Source organism: Cheilinus undulatus, linkage group 7, assembly GCF_018320785.1.
Source record: "Cheilinus undulatus linkage group 7, ASM1832078v1, whole genome shotgun sequence".
NCBI lineage: Eukaryota > Metazoa > Chordata > Actinopteri > Labriformes > Labridae > Cheilinus > Cheilinus undulatus.
The window spans coordinates 14,251,852-14,263,755 of NC_054871.1; the positions used below are offsets into that span (position 1 = coordinate 14,251,852).

Genomic DNA, 11,904 nt, shown 5'->3' on the forward strand with positions numbered 1-11,904 from the left:
TGTGTTTTTCTAACCCTGATAGCCACGGCTGACACAGTGTCAACAACAGGGAGGAAAAATATTCCTTCCTCTCCCCTCCTCTTTCTTTTCTCTTCCTCCTCTGCATCTCTGTACTCTCTCACTCTCGCTGTTTTATGTCTTTCATTAACATCTTTCATTTTCTGCATTCTTTTGTCATCATTCAGATCTTCCAGTTCCTCCCTCCGTGCTCTCTTTCTTTTTGTCTTCGTGCCGACTGCGATCCTCCCTTCTCATTCTTCCTTTGAGGACAGAGAGAAAGCCGTAACCACAGAGAGCTTGTATGTAAAGGAAGTGACTGAGCCCAGCTTTACACCGCTGTTTGGTGATCCCTGTTGCCAATTTGTATCTGTAAGTCTTTGAGGATCCTGTTTGTGTGTTTGTTTGAGCCCGGCCAGGTGTGCTGGGAGAGAGCCAAGGCCTAGATTAAAACCTTAAATCCCATTTCCTATTATACATATCGTTGCTATAATAGTCTGCTTTGAAGTACTTTTTTCCACCTGAATTGAAAGTTTAGTTTGCACAGTCATCAAGGTGCTGAGGAGGTTTCGTGGCCTTAGGGTCCATGAAAACCTTCAAAAAACAAGCGATACAGTCAGGGATAATGTGTTACATAAAAGTAGGCTAACTCAGATTGTTACAGTTTCAATTTGACTTTGAGTATTCTCTCAATGACATGATACATTGCTTACTTTGTTAAATGTCAGTTAAAAATTCAGACTGTCCTCAACAAAAGCATAACGTTAGAATTGGAGCAGGAGTAAATGATGTACTGTTAAGGCTTATACAAAGTATATATTATTGTATGTATAGACTGTGGAGGTCCAGGGTTGAACACGTGTGAGCAAAAGTCCACTTTCACTTATTTCCTTCAGTGACCAATTATTTATTTTACAAGTTTAGAAAAGAATCAAACCGAACCATGTCTTTGGTGGTAAGACTTCATTTTGACATCTTCGTATATTTAGCTAGGCACTTAAATGTATTTCATTAATACTTCATTATGGGCATGAATTCTTTTGATTTATTTTAACGTTAGCATCATATGATCCATGTGTGTCATCTGCATTGTGCTCTGGGTAGTGAATGAACACTGATTTGTTAAAGAAACAGCCAGAAATACAGGATGACCTTTACTGCAACAAGCATCTCTCTGCTGACCATGCTGGCAACTCCTTTTTAAATCTCTCTTAGCTCATTTACATTCACAAAAAAGGTAGTAAACCATGATATACAACAAATATAATTAAAAAAAAACCTTAGAAACATAAAACAGTAAATCAGTGATGATTTAAAGGGAAAAGAAAATCTGTTTTGTCGTGATTTTTCACTTAAAGGAATGTTGCATTTCAATTCTCATAACCAAGTTTGAGCAACATTTATAAACAGCTGCATTAAGATAGCACAATTTCAGCTTTGATATATAAGTCTATGAAATATGTTTAAACATCTTGCCGCTAAATGATGCCGTTGTGCCACTGCCTTGCTTTGCAGGAGCATGGGCAGTAGTGTTGTAAAAAATAATCCAATATGGATGGGTTAACCAATCTTAATGTCAAATGTCCGAGTGCATCAGTCCCTGGATTGGTAAAAAAAGCGGCATGAAATGGTCTTTGGACCGGTTTTAAGCGTAGAGATCTGTTCAGTGAGGCTCTGCTGTTTGTTATCATAGCCCGTTCTGCCATACTTTGGCTCAGCGTCTTTAACTCATGGGACCCACAGTGACCTTTTACATATAAGTGTTAGCTGTAGGTGCTAGCTACGTAGCTGGATGTGTTGAACCAGTCATCGCTGAAATGTCTTTCAGCTCGAGTTCTGCACCTGAGAAATCAGGAGGGATAACTTCCGCAATGCCTGTCTGTCTGTACGCCTTGGGGAAAAGTGGGAGTTCTCAGTTATCACCGTAAAACAGCCCGTTTTATTCACGGGGTTTACAACTATAATGCATTAACCAGGGTGATTGATTTGGTGACATAATAAATACATTTCAGCCCACTGATATTACATTAAACAGGGAGGATTTCACAGAGCTAAAGATCAGCTGATCTCCAGCAAACTAATTCAAGCGTGGTCAGATACAGAGAAAGAGGAGATAATGTTTTGGCGACATGTAGACTGAATACTCACATTAAGAAGAATTAAGAAAGGATAACATTTAATTTATAGAAAGCTGTTTTTATTTTACTAGTTTCAGTATTTTTTTAACCCTTTGTTCTCCTGTACTACCAGACACACAGAGCATTGTCAATCCAAATCTCCTTATGATTTTAAATTTGTTTTAATTTGTACTTCTTGGGAAATTTTGATATTAAGTTTTTACTGTTATGAAGACTGATAATGCCAAGGAAGTTACAAGTACAGAAGGACCAACATGAACCAGTAAAAACTCATTTATCTCCCAACTAATTGTCAAATTGAGACACCTGGGCAGATGTCTGATGAAAAAGTTCTTAAACATAATTTCAGAATGTTTGTGCAGGAGGCCTGGGATTAAGTCTCTTTAATAAACAAGCTCAAAATAAACTTAGATTATTGTGAAATTATCTTGTTTTTCCCTTTTTTCAAAGTTTTATTCTCAGTTATTTTGATTCCATAATCAGTTTATTTTCAGTATTTGTTAGGATCAGAACCCTGCCGATTGAATAATGAGCCACATCAAATTGCTGTGAAAACAAGCCATTTTTGAGTTGTTCTCTTGGAAATGAAGTAGAATTTACTGTAAAGCACACATGCTCTTCTTGGACTTTTGTGATGTAATTTATGAACATGTCTGTTTTGCCCTGTGTCTATGTTTTTCCATCTAAGGTCCAAACTCCAGTGTTTGTCATCAAGTGGTTGGAAAGTTTTACAAACCTAGGTGGTGGTGGGTCCAAGAGCCAGAAAAGTTTAGGACCGCTGCTCTATACCATTATCCCATTATCATTTCTAACATAGACGTGTTGATACTCCAAAAAATCTCCCTGCCTTGTTATGTAAAGATTAAAGCTTAAAGAATACTTAGAGTTGTAATTATGTTGATATTTTTCTCTACATATCCAGAGTTTAATACCAAAACTAAAATAGAAATGTAGAAATCTTTTTTTTTCCCACAAAAGTGGCTCTGTATTCATAACACCCTCCCCTCTCTTAATGCTGGCTGAAACCCTAAATAGAGGTATGTTAAAACCTTGTTTAACTGTTATGAGTTCTGAATCATACCCTCACTTCTACACACAAGCATGCACACACTCACTGCGCTGTTTTGACTGGTATGTCAGAGTTAAGAGATCAGCTTAGACCACCCCAGGAGAGAAGACAGGAAAGGAACGGATTTAAAATATAAGGGTTAAAGAGCACATTTTTAGTGTCGTATTTAAGCACCAAACTCAATGCAGTGTTTATAAGGAGTATGCAAAGACAGAAAGTTTTCTTTATACTCTATTAAACAGATGCTGAATGACCAAATGCTTAAGAGACAATAGAGGAAGTTGTTGCTGAAGAATGTCAAGGAAGCCAAGGTCCTCTGCTCCTTAAACAAACTTTAAAAACTTTTCTGATAAATGGACCTGTTCTTAAATATTGGGTATTAATGTCTGTTAAGAAGTACAATAAAGCAACAATGAAAGGAGGGATGTATCTTGACCTCTTAACCCTGCCTCAGAAAGATGAATCAAACCGTTCTGAACTTTTTATGTATTGATACTGGGCTTTAACTTAAGCTGTGAACAGCAGCCGCTACTTTGAAAGCTTAATCTATTGTACACTTAAAAAATGTCTTCAAAGTAGGAAATGAGGCTTAAACGCTGCTTAAAACATAAAAAACGTAGAAATAAAAACACTCAGATGCGTTTCTAGGTAAGTTATCAAAGTTATCTTTCTTAAACTTGAACACTGATTGGTACACAACACGCAGAATGATGTAATGCTAAGAGTGCTTTGTTTTCACTGTCTGGGTTGAGTCCTGTCAGTCCAGTTTGTGTCTGGTTTACCTGAAGCAGTACTAAGCCTCTCTCTCTCTCTCTCTCTCTCTCTCTCTCTCGCTCTCTCTCTCTCTCTCTCTCTCTCTCTCTCTCTCTCTCTCTCTCTCTCTCTCTCTCTCTCTCTCGCCTGCTCTCTCTCTCTCTCTCTGCGTACCTGTGCTCCCTCCTGTTTAGTCTCAGGGCAGAGACGCCCTCACTCTGGACAAATACCTTCCGGAAAACTTCCGCCCCTCCCCAAAACCACTTCTATCACTGGCCCAGACAATACACACTCACAAAGGGCTTGGGAAAAGGCCGGGCCACACGCAAACATGGGCACTCGCACACGTATACATGGACATGAGAGTGCATGTGTACATAACTGGCGGTAAACGTGAACAGGTACGACCTGTAGCTCCCTGAAAATTCCATTTTAAATCCAAGTAGTGATACGATGCTGTGATGGTACGTCTTGTATTTTGAGTTTTTCTTCATGGGCCGTTGTTTGCTTCTGAATTAATATCAGAAAACATATGAGGTGTCTGTGTCAGAACAAATGTAACCATGTAAATGTAAGCCAGTGAATAGTTTTTGTTTTGAGCTCCTCAGGCCCAGATTTTAAGATGTGACCATACTTACTGCCTTTAAATCAGGATTTAAAGTTAAAGGTCAAAGTTCTTTTGTGTGAGGTCCACAAGGAAGTTGTGTTTCTTGAAAACATTTAGAATTTGTCTTAATATTGATTAGACATTCCTGTTTTTTTCTTAGAAAAACTTTTTTTCTAACTTGAAAAATTTTATAAGGTTTTATAAGTGGGATTGTAAGAGGTACTTATAATAATGGCTGATCTAGCTGGGTTCATGGTAGCCACTTAACTGTTGCATCACAGCTTGATTTTTATTTTGACATGCATGTGAACAAGGCAGGCCTTTCAGAATGCCTACATGAGTGCCCTGTCTCATGTGACAAGAATCTTGAGAATAGTAGGTCTTGCCTATTCTTACCAGAAGTCATGTACATCTGTCAGCCAAAATAAACTGATAAAAACTGAATAAATTAAAAATAGGTAATCATATTTACAATTTTTTTTTTTTTTACGAGATACAGTATGCATGTCCCCATCAGTAAAATGTCACAGCATAGATAAACACAGTACAGTTACACTTCTGGTTAGTGCTTTGCAAAGTAGAAGCCAGGTTTGGCATTTTTACATAGAAAATTATCTTATTGGTAAAAATGTCTTTATTCTGAAGTTCTTACAGCTCAGTTATACAATGACTCAATACACTTAGAAGAGATTTATTGAAGTAAAATCTATGTAGACAGACAGGTTTTGGGCACCAGAGAAACAAAGCCAGACACAGGAAAAGTGTGAAGTTACAATTGATGAAGGGATTAGTAAACTAAAGAATCAAAGTTGGCACCCTTGCTTGTCTGCACCAGAATTAAACTGATTATCAGTGTTTTGATGAACCATAATACATAATGCTCTACTACCGTGATGGTAACAAGCACAGTGAACAGTTAGCATCTCATCAGATAAAAGATGTTTGGTTATTTTTTAATCAGTACTGTTAAATGATTAATAAAATTAATCAAGTTCATCACATCATCTTGTGATTAGTCAAGATTAGTCATACATTTAAAATACTACCATTTACTTGCATTTTAGTTTGAGCTACAAGAAATACAAGTTGTGAATAAAGAAATATTAATTCATAGTTTTTAAACTTAATCATCCCAGCCTCGTTGTAATGGTTTTTGGATTACAATGTCTTAATTCAGTGAGCTATAATATTATAATCTGCAAATGAGATCAGCAGACAAACACATCAGTTACAAAATAACTTTTGCTGCAAATTGAATGATTAGGTGCACTGTTACCTCGAGGTAGTTATGGTTGCTAACTGATGTCCAGTGGTCCCTCAGTGCAATAAATGCAGCTTGGGCCAGCTGTTGCCTTTTCACTGGCATACAGTTCATTGATTCTTGTGACAATATTCCTCGTAGGTAGTGTGTGGGATGTGTCACCTGAGGCGATCTGGGTGATGTCTTGAAGCCCCCCATCTCCAACAGTGTTGGGGGTCTGCAGTCTTTGGTGACCCATTTAGCGATTTCATTAGTTAACGTAGTTGTTGTTTTGACGATAAATCCAGGTCTGCTATACTCTGCCAGAGTAGCTTGATGACATCGGCTTGATCATGTGTTGTTGTTATCATCTTTGCTAGTGTAAGCAAAGATGTGCTTTGCCATAAGGTGGTATTTCAGACTCGTAACTCATTGGAAGACAGTTCATCTCTGCAGTATGTACACGTACCTGGTTTTATCTAGACTTTAATTCTCCAATTTTTAAAAGAAATTTGCCGTTAAACAGACCTGGGACCATCTCCTTTCTCATCACTGCTGGCTCTACATTCAGGGGGAAATTATTTTTTCACATAGGGCCAGATAGGTTTGGAATTTTTTCCCCTTATAAAATAAAATTATAATTTAGAAACTACATTTTGTATTTACTTGGGTTGTCTTTGTGAGTTATTAAAATTGGTTTGATGATCTGAAACATTTAAGTGTAATAAATATGCGAAAAAACTCAGGAATCAGAAAAAGGGCAAATACTTTTTCACGGCACTGTAGAGACAATATATTCTCGTGTGAAGGGAGGAATAAAAAGTCATGTGGAAATAGTCAAGCACAGTCAATTTCTTGATGAATAAATGCAGTAGTTAACTTTTTCTCTCTCTCACTCACACAGGACAATGAAAAATCCTGGAATGTGTTCACCTGCCTCTACATCTCCACTTAATGTCCAAGGTAAACAGGAGACTCTTGCTCAACCCTTGCCCCATGTGCTGTTTACACGGTCATTCACACACATGCAAACTAAAAAACAAACGCTAACAGAGCAGACAGTTTGGAATGAGCCTGGTCCACTATGGTGTGTTGACAGAGTCCAGTGACAGATGAGGCTTTACGCTGACATCGATCTCAACTGTCAGCTCTGGTTTGACTTTTGTTCTCATGAATCTGTTTGTTACTAAAGATGCTTTTATCAGTCACTCTCTGGTCATCTATTCATCTGGCTCTTTAATGTGTTCCATGTGCCCAAAACTTTTTCACTTAGTTTTTACATCATTCAAGAATTTAAGTACACAAGTCAGAACAAAAGTGATTTATAATTTTTGCTACTTTCTTTTCCCTGATAGAATTTGAAAGCCTTTAGAATCATGGATAATGAAACAACCAAATACTGTAAACTACTGTTCTGTAGTTTGGAGTTCACTTTGAAATGAATCTTAAGTGTAGGACTGATGCATTAGTGTACTAGTTGATTTTTTTTTGTGTGTGTGTTGATGTTTTTCAGATTAGCTTTCAAACATTTTTTTTATCCCAGTTGTTCCACTTGTTGGCAGATTTGGGTAGTAAACTGACAATTCTGGTGTTCACTGAGTGTTGTCACTTGTGTTTTCCACATAAAATATTGCAACTGAGTTTGACATTTATCAGTGAGAGTGTTTTCACTGACTTTGACCTTGTGTCTAGATATTCATCCATGAGTCAAAGTGGCATTCCTGCAATGTACAGAGAAAATTCTTTAAAAAATTCTTGAGATGTCCATACATATGCAAAAGATGACCATGAGGCAAAAATACTTTGAGCTTTGACCTATGATCTCTGAAATCTAATCAGTCCATCCTTGATTTAAAGTAGACATTTCTGCAATGTCTGAAGAGAATCTGTCAAAGTGTTCTGAAGATATTAAAGCCACAATAATGGCTTGCATGGATGGACATATGGACTGATGGATGGATAACCCAAAAACAAAATGCCTCTGACCCTAGCTAGTTCTGGTATGCTATTGCTTAGCTGTATCCAGCTCTATGAAAAACCGGATAAGGACATACCTAGGTTTCTTATACCCATGTATGATGTTCATAAAACACACCAGGATACATTAAAACCATTTATAACCAGAATTCTAGTGTAGGTGGATTGAAACACACTGGGGGTGATTACAGGTGAGCAGACATCTAAGCATGCTGGGTAATTAACATGTCATGTTCAACGTATCACTATAACTCCTACAGGGACACCTGAGCCTTAGCGTCAGACTAAATGTCCTTGTATTGTCATGATAATGTCACACTATCTTACTCCAGCTTGCTGTGTCTGTGTCCTCACTGAACCAGCAGTGCAGGTGTGTGGACAGGGCATCCTGAGGCGGCTTGTTTGCTTTATTTACTGCAATCTTGGAGGCTCACTTTTGTTTGTTTGTTGTCAACGGCTGTCAGTCACACCACAACCATGAAGGCTGACAAAGTTGGTCGGAAAATTTCTCACGCTGAGTTTGTGTCTGCCAAAGTTCATTACTGGTTCCCACAAATTAAAGAATAACTTCCGACATTACTCATCACTACGCCTCCTTCCTTTGAGTTAGAACGTACCGTCTTTTTAACTCTCGCATATTTACAGCTTTGGAACAGAAATGCTGTCCAGGTGCCAAATTCAGCTTCCTGTTGAAGCAATAACCTCAAGTGGTTCAACAACTTTGAGGAAGCAAAATCATGTTTTAATGTCACTGTTGAACCCGAGGGGAAGTGTCAGCATCAGGGCGGGTCAGGATTGGGCGTTCTGAACCAGGATTAAAGTCTAAAATTAGGCTGAGGGCAGGGGAAAGTATCAGGTAAGTCTGAACGTTGTGAAAAAACAATTATGGCTTCCTGTCTGGGTTCAGAGTAATATCATTTTGGATGAGTTGACTTGAAAGGAATGCACAGTTAGCATAAAGTTTTAAAGCCAGATTTGAATGGAATGCACTGTTAACTGAAAGGATTAATAACAGATTTGACTTGAATGCTTGGATGATTTAGAAGAGAGGAAGAGGGTGACTCGTCTGGGAGATTCCTCGGTGCTCACACACGAGATGTATACACATATGTGAGCACATACACCCGAGTTCCCAATCTCTTTCACACACACACACAACCCTGACTTCCTCTGGTTTGTGTGTGTTTTGTCAGTCTAATCTCTGGTCTAATCCTCACACTGCTGCCAGACAGACAGGCCCACCCAGGTGAATGAGCCTGATTTTAAGAAAAAGTGTGTGTGTTTGAGAGAGAGACGCAGCTGGTGGATATCCCAGGTCATAAGACATCCACCAGCAAAGATGACTGAGATTAGGACCAATGTGGCACAGGAACATACTCACAGGTAAGTAGTCAGTTCAACATTACGGCCTGGCACAGCAGCATCCTAACCTTGCAAAGTAGATGGATACGCCCGTTTCCTTGTTTGTCACTGGCGAATCCATCTTGCAAAGCTCCCATCTGAACCATTTGGGTCCGGTCAGAAAGTGACAGGACAAATCAGCGTCGAGGGGTAGTACTTTCAGGCACAGCAGAGTCATGACGTAAACAAGCAGCAACAAGAGCTGGTTATGGAGGAAGAGATTAGCGTGGATGCTGCTAAAGCGCCAGTTTTATCAGAACTTGACGGCATTTCTTCGTTAAAAGAAGAACAAAGAACAGCTGTGTTTTCTTTTCAAGAACAACAAAAGTGGAGTACTTACATGTAGTAGTCGCCATGTTTCGTGTTAATCCTCAGTAGCTGTGCACGTGCAGCTCGATAGCTGCTACGTCACATGTTTTGTTGCTATTATTGGCCCAAAGAGATGTGACAGAACGTTCATCCAATCACACTCCGAGTTTTTTTCAAAGCCTCTGCCTTTTCTCAAACATTTCCTATTGAAGCTTTCCCAAATGGATGTGTGAAACAAATCCATCTGGTGTGTCAGGTTAGCAGCATCCAGGAAAGCAGTAAAGTCAATTTACATGTTAGGCTGGACTAAATCAGTACAGTTTGTGTCTGCAATTTAATTTGGGTGAACAATTGGATGTATATAACAGACAAGCAATCGCCAACTCCTCTCCAATCTTCAAGAGTAGATGGCTGCGTTGAAGAGTGGAGAAGCACAGAATCCACATTGCTTGAAGTCCAGTGTGAGGTTTCCACAGTCAGTGATGATTTTGGCTGCCATGGCATCTGCTGGTGTTGGTCCACTGTGTTTTCTGAAGTCCACAGTCAACACAGCCATCTACCAGGACATTTTAGAGCACTTCATGATTCCTTCTGCTGACAGGCTTTATGGAGATGCTTATTTCATTTTCCAGCAGGACTTGGCACCCACCCACACTGCCAAAGGTACCAAAAGCTGGTTCAGTGACCATGGTGTTACTGTGCTTGATTGGCCAGCAAACTGGCCTGACCTGAACCCCATAGAGAATCTATGGGGTATTGTCAAGAGGAAGATGAGAGATACCAGACCCAACAATGCAGATGACCTGAAGGCCGCTATCAAAGCAACCTGGGCTTCCATTACACCTGAGCAGTTCCACAGGCTGATCGCCTCCATGCCACGCCGCATTGATGCAGTAATTCATGAAAAAGGAGGCCCAACCAAGTATTGAGTGCATAGAAATGAACATACTTTTCACAAGCCTGACATTTCTGTTTAAAATATCCTTTTTTTAATTGATCTTATATAATATTCTAATTTTTTGAGACAATGAATTTTGGGTTTTCATTTCAGTATGCCATAATCATCAACATTTCAAGAAATAAAGGCTTGAAATATTTCTCTCTATGTGTAACAAGTCTATATAATATATGGTTTTCTCTTTCACAAAAGAGTGACAAAAAATTTTGAACTTTTTCATGATGTTCTAATTTTTTGAGACGTACCTGTACTCAACCATGACAGAAACAATAAAATCATGGAATCATGTCCAAATGAACAACAGATCAACCCCAAAAAGGTGAAATAATACATCGCTGACTTACTATTCCTTTCAGTTCCCCAGTGATCTCTGCCTTCTTGTCTCAAACTGATCAGGGCTGCATAGCACTATAGAGGTCGATTGCCTTCAGTTGGAGCAAAACCCTGGTGCTGCAGAGTAAGTGCAGCTGTTGTATGTGGAAATTATGGGTTAGGCCTTGATAGTTCTTAGGCAGATGTAGTGCTGTTTGAAATTAATTGGAAAGTGGCTGGTTAAATTATGTCCTAAACCCAGGAGTGGATGTGTGCTACAAACTGATAAATCATTTTAGATAATGCTTTCATCGTATACAGTCGCTAGAAAAAGTATGTGAACCCTTTGAGATTTCTTGGATTTCTGCATAAAGTGGTCATCAAATGTGTTACGATCTTCATCTAATTCACAACAATAGACAAACACAGTCTGCTTAAACTAATACTGCGCAAAAAAATTATATGTTTTCATGTTTTTATTGAACAAAACATGTAAACATTCACAGTGCAGGGTGGAAAAAGTATATGAACCCCTAGGCTAATGACTGGTTGACCCTCCGTTGAAAGCAATAACCTCACCCAAACGTTTCCTGTAGTTGCAGATCAGACCTGCACAACGGTCAGGAGGAATTTTGGACCATTCCTCTTTACAAAACTGTTTCAGTTCAGCAATATTATTCAGATATCTGGTGTGCATCGCTCTCTTGAGGTCATGCCACAGCATCTCAATGGAGTTGAGGTCAGGACTCTGACTGGGCCACTCCAGAAGGCGTATTTTCTTCTGTTGAAGCCATTCTGTTGTTGATTTACTTCTATGCTTTGGGTCGTTGTCCTGTTACATCACCCATCCTCTGTTGAGCTTCAGTTGGCGGACAGATGGTCTTAAGTTTTCCTTTAAAATGTATTGATAAAATTGGGAATTAATTTTTCCGTCAGTGACAGCTACCGTCCAGGCCCTGAGGCAGCAAAGCAGCCCCAAACCATGATGGCCCCTCCACCATATTTCACAGTTGGGATGAGGTTTTGATGTTGGTGTGCTGTGCCTTTTTTTCTCCACACATAGCGTTGTGTGTTCCTTCCAAACAACTCAATTTGGGTTCCAACTATGGACAGAATATTTTGCCAGTACTGCTGTGGAACATC

General features: G+C 39.1%; 1 long non-coding RNA gene across 2 annotated transcripts in view; it reads left to right on the forward strand.

Annotated features, from left to right (window-relative positions):
* Positions 1–11,904, forward strand: part of LOC121512229 — a 253,715-nt gene that overhangs the window by 150,069 nt on the left and 91,742 nt on the right. For both annotated transcript variants that reach the window (XR_005992093.1, XR_005992092.1), the window contains exon 4: positions 6,709–6,767. This is a non-coding gene — a long non-coding RNA (uncharacterized LOC121512229). The remainder of the gene's footprint in view (positions 1–6,708; positions 6,768–11,904) is intronic.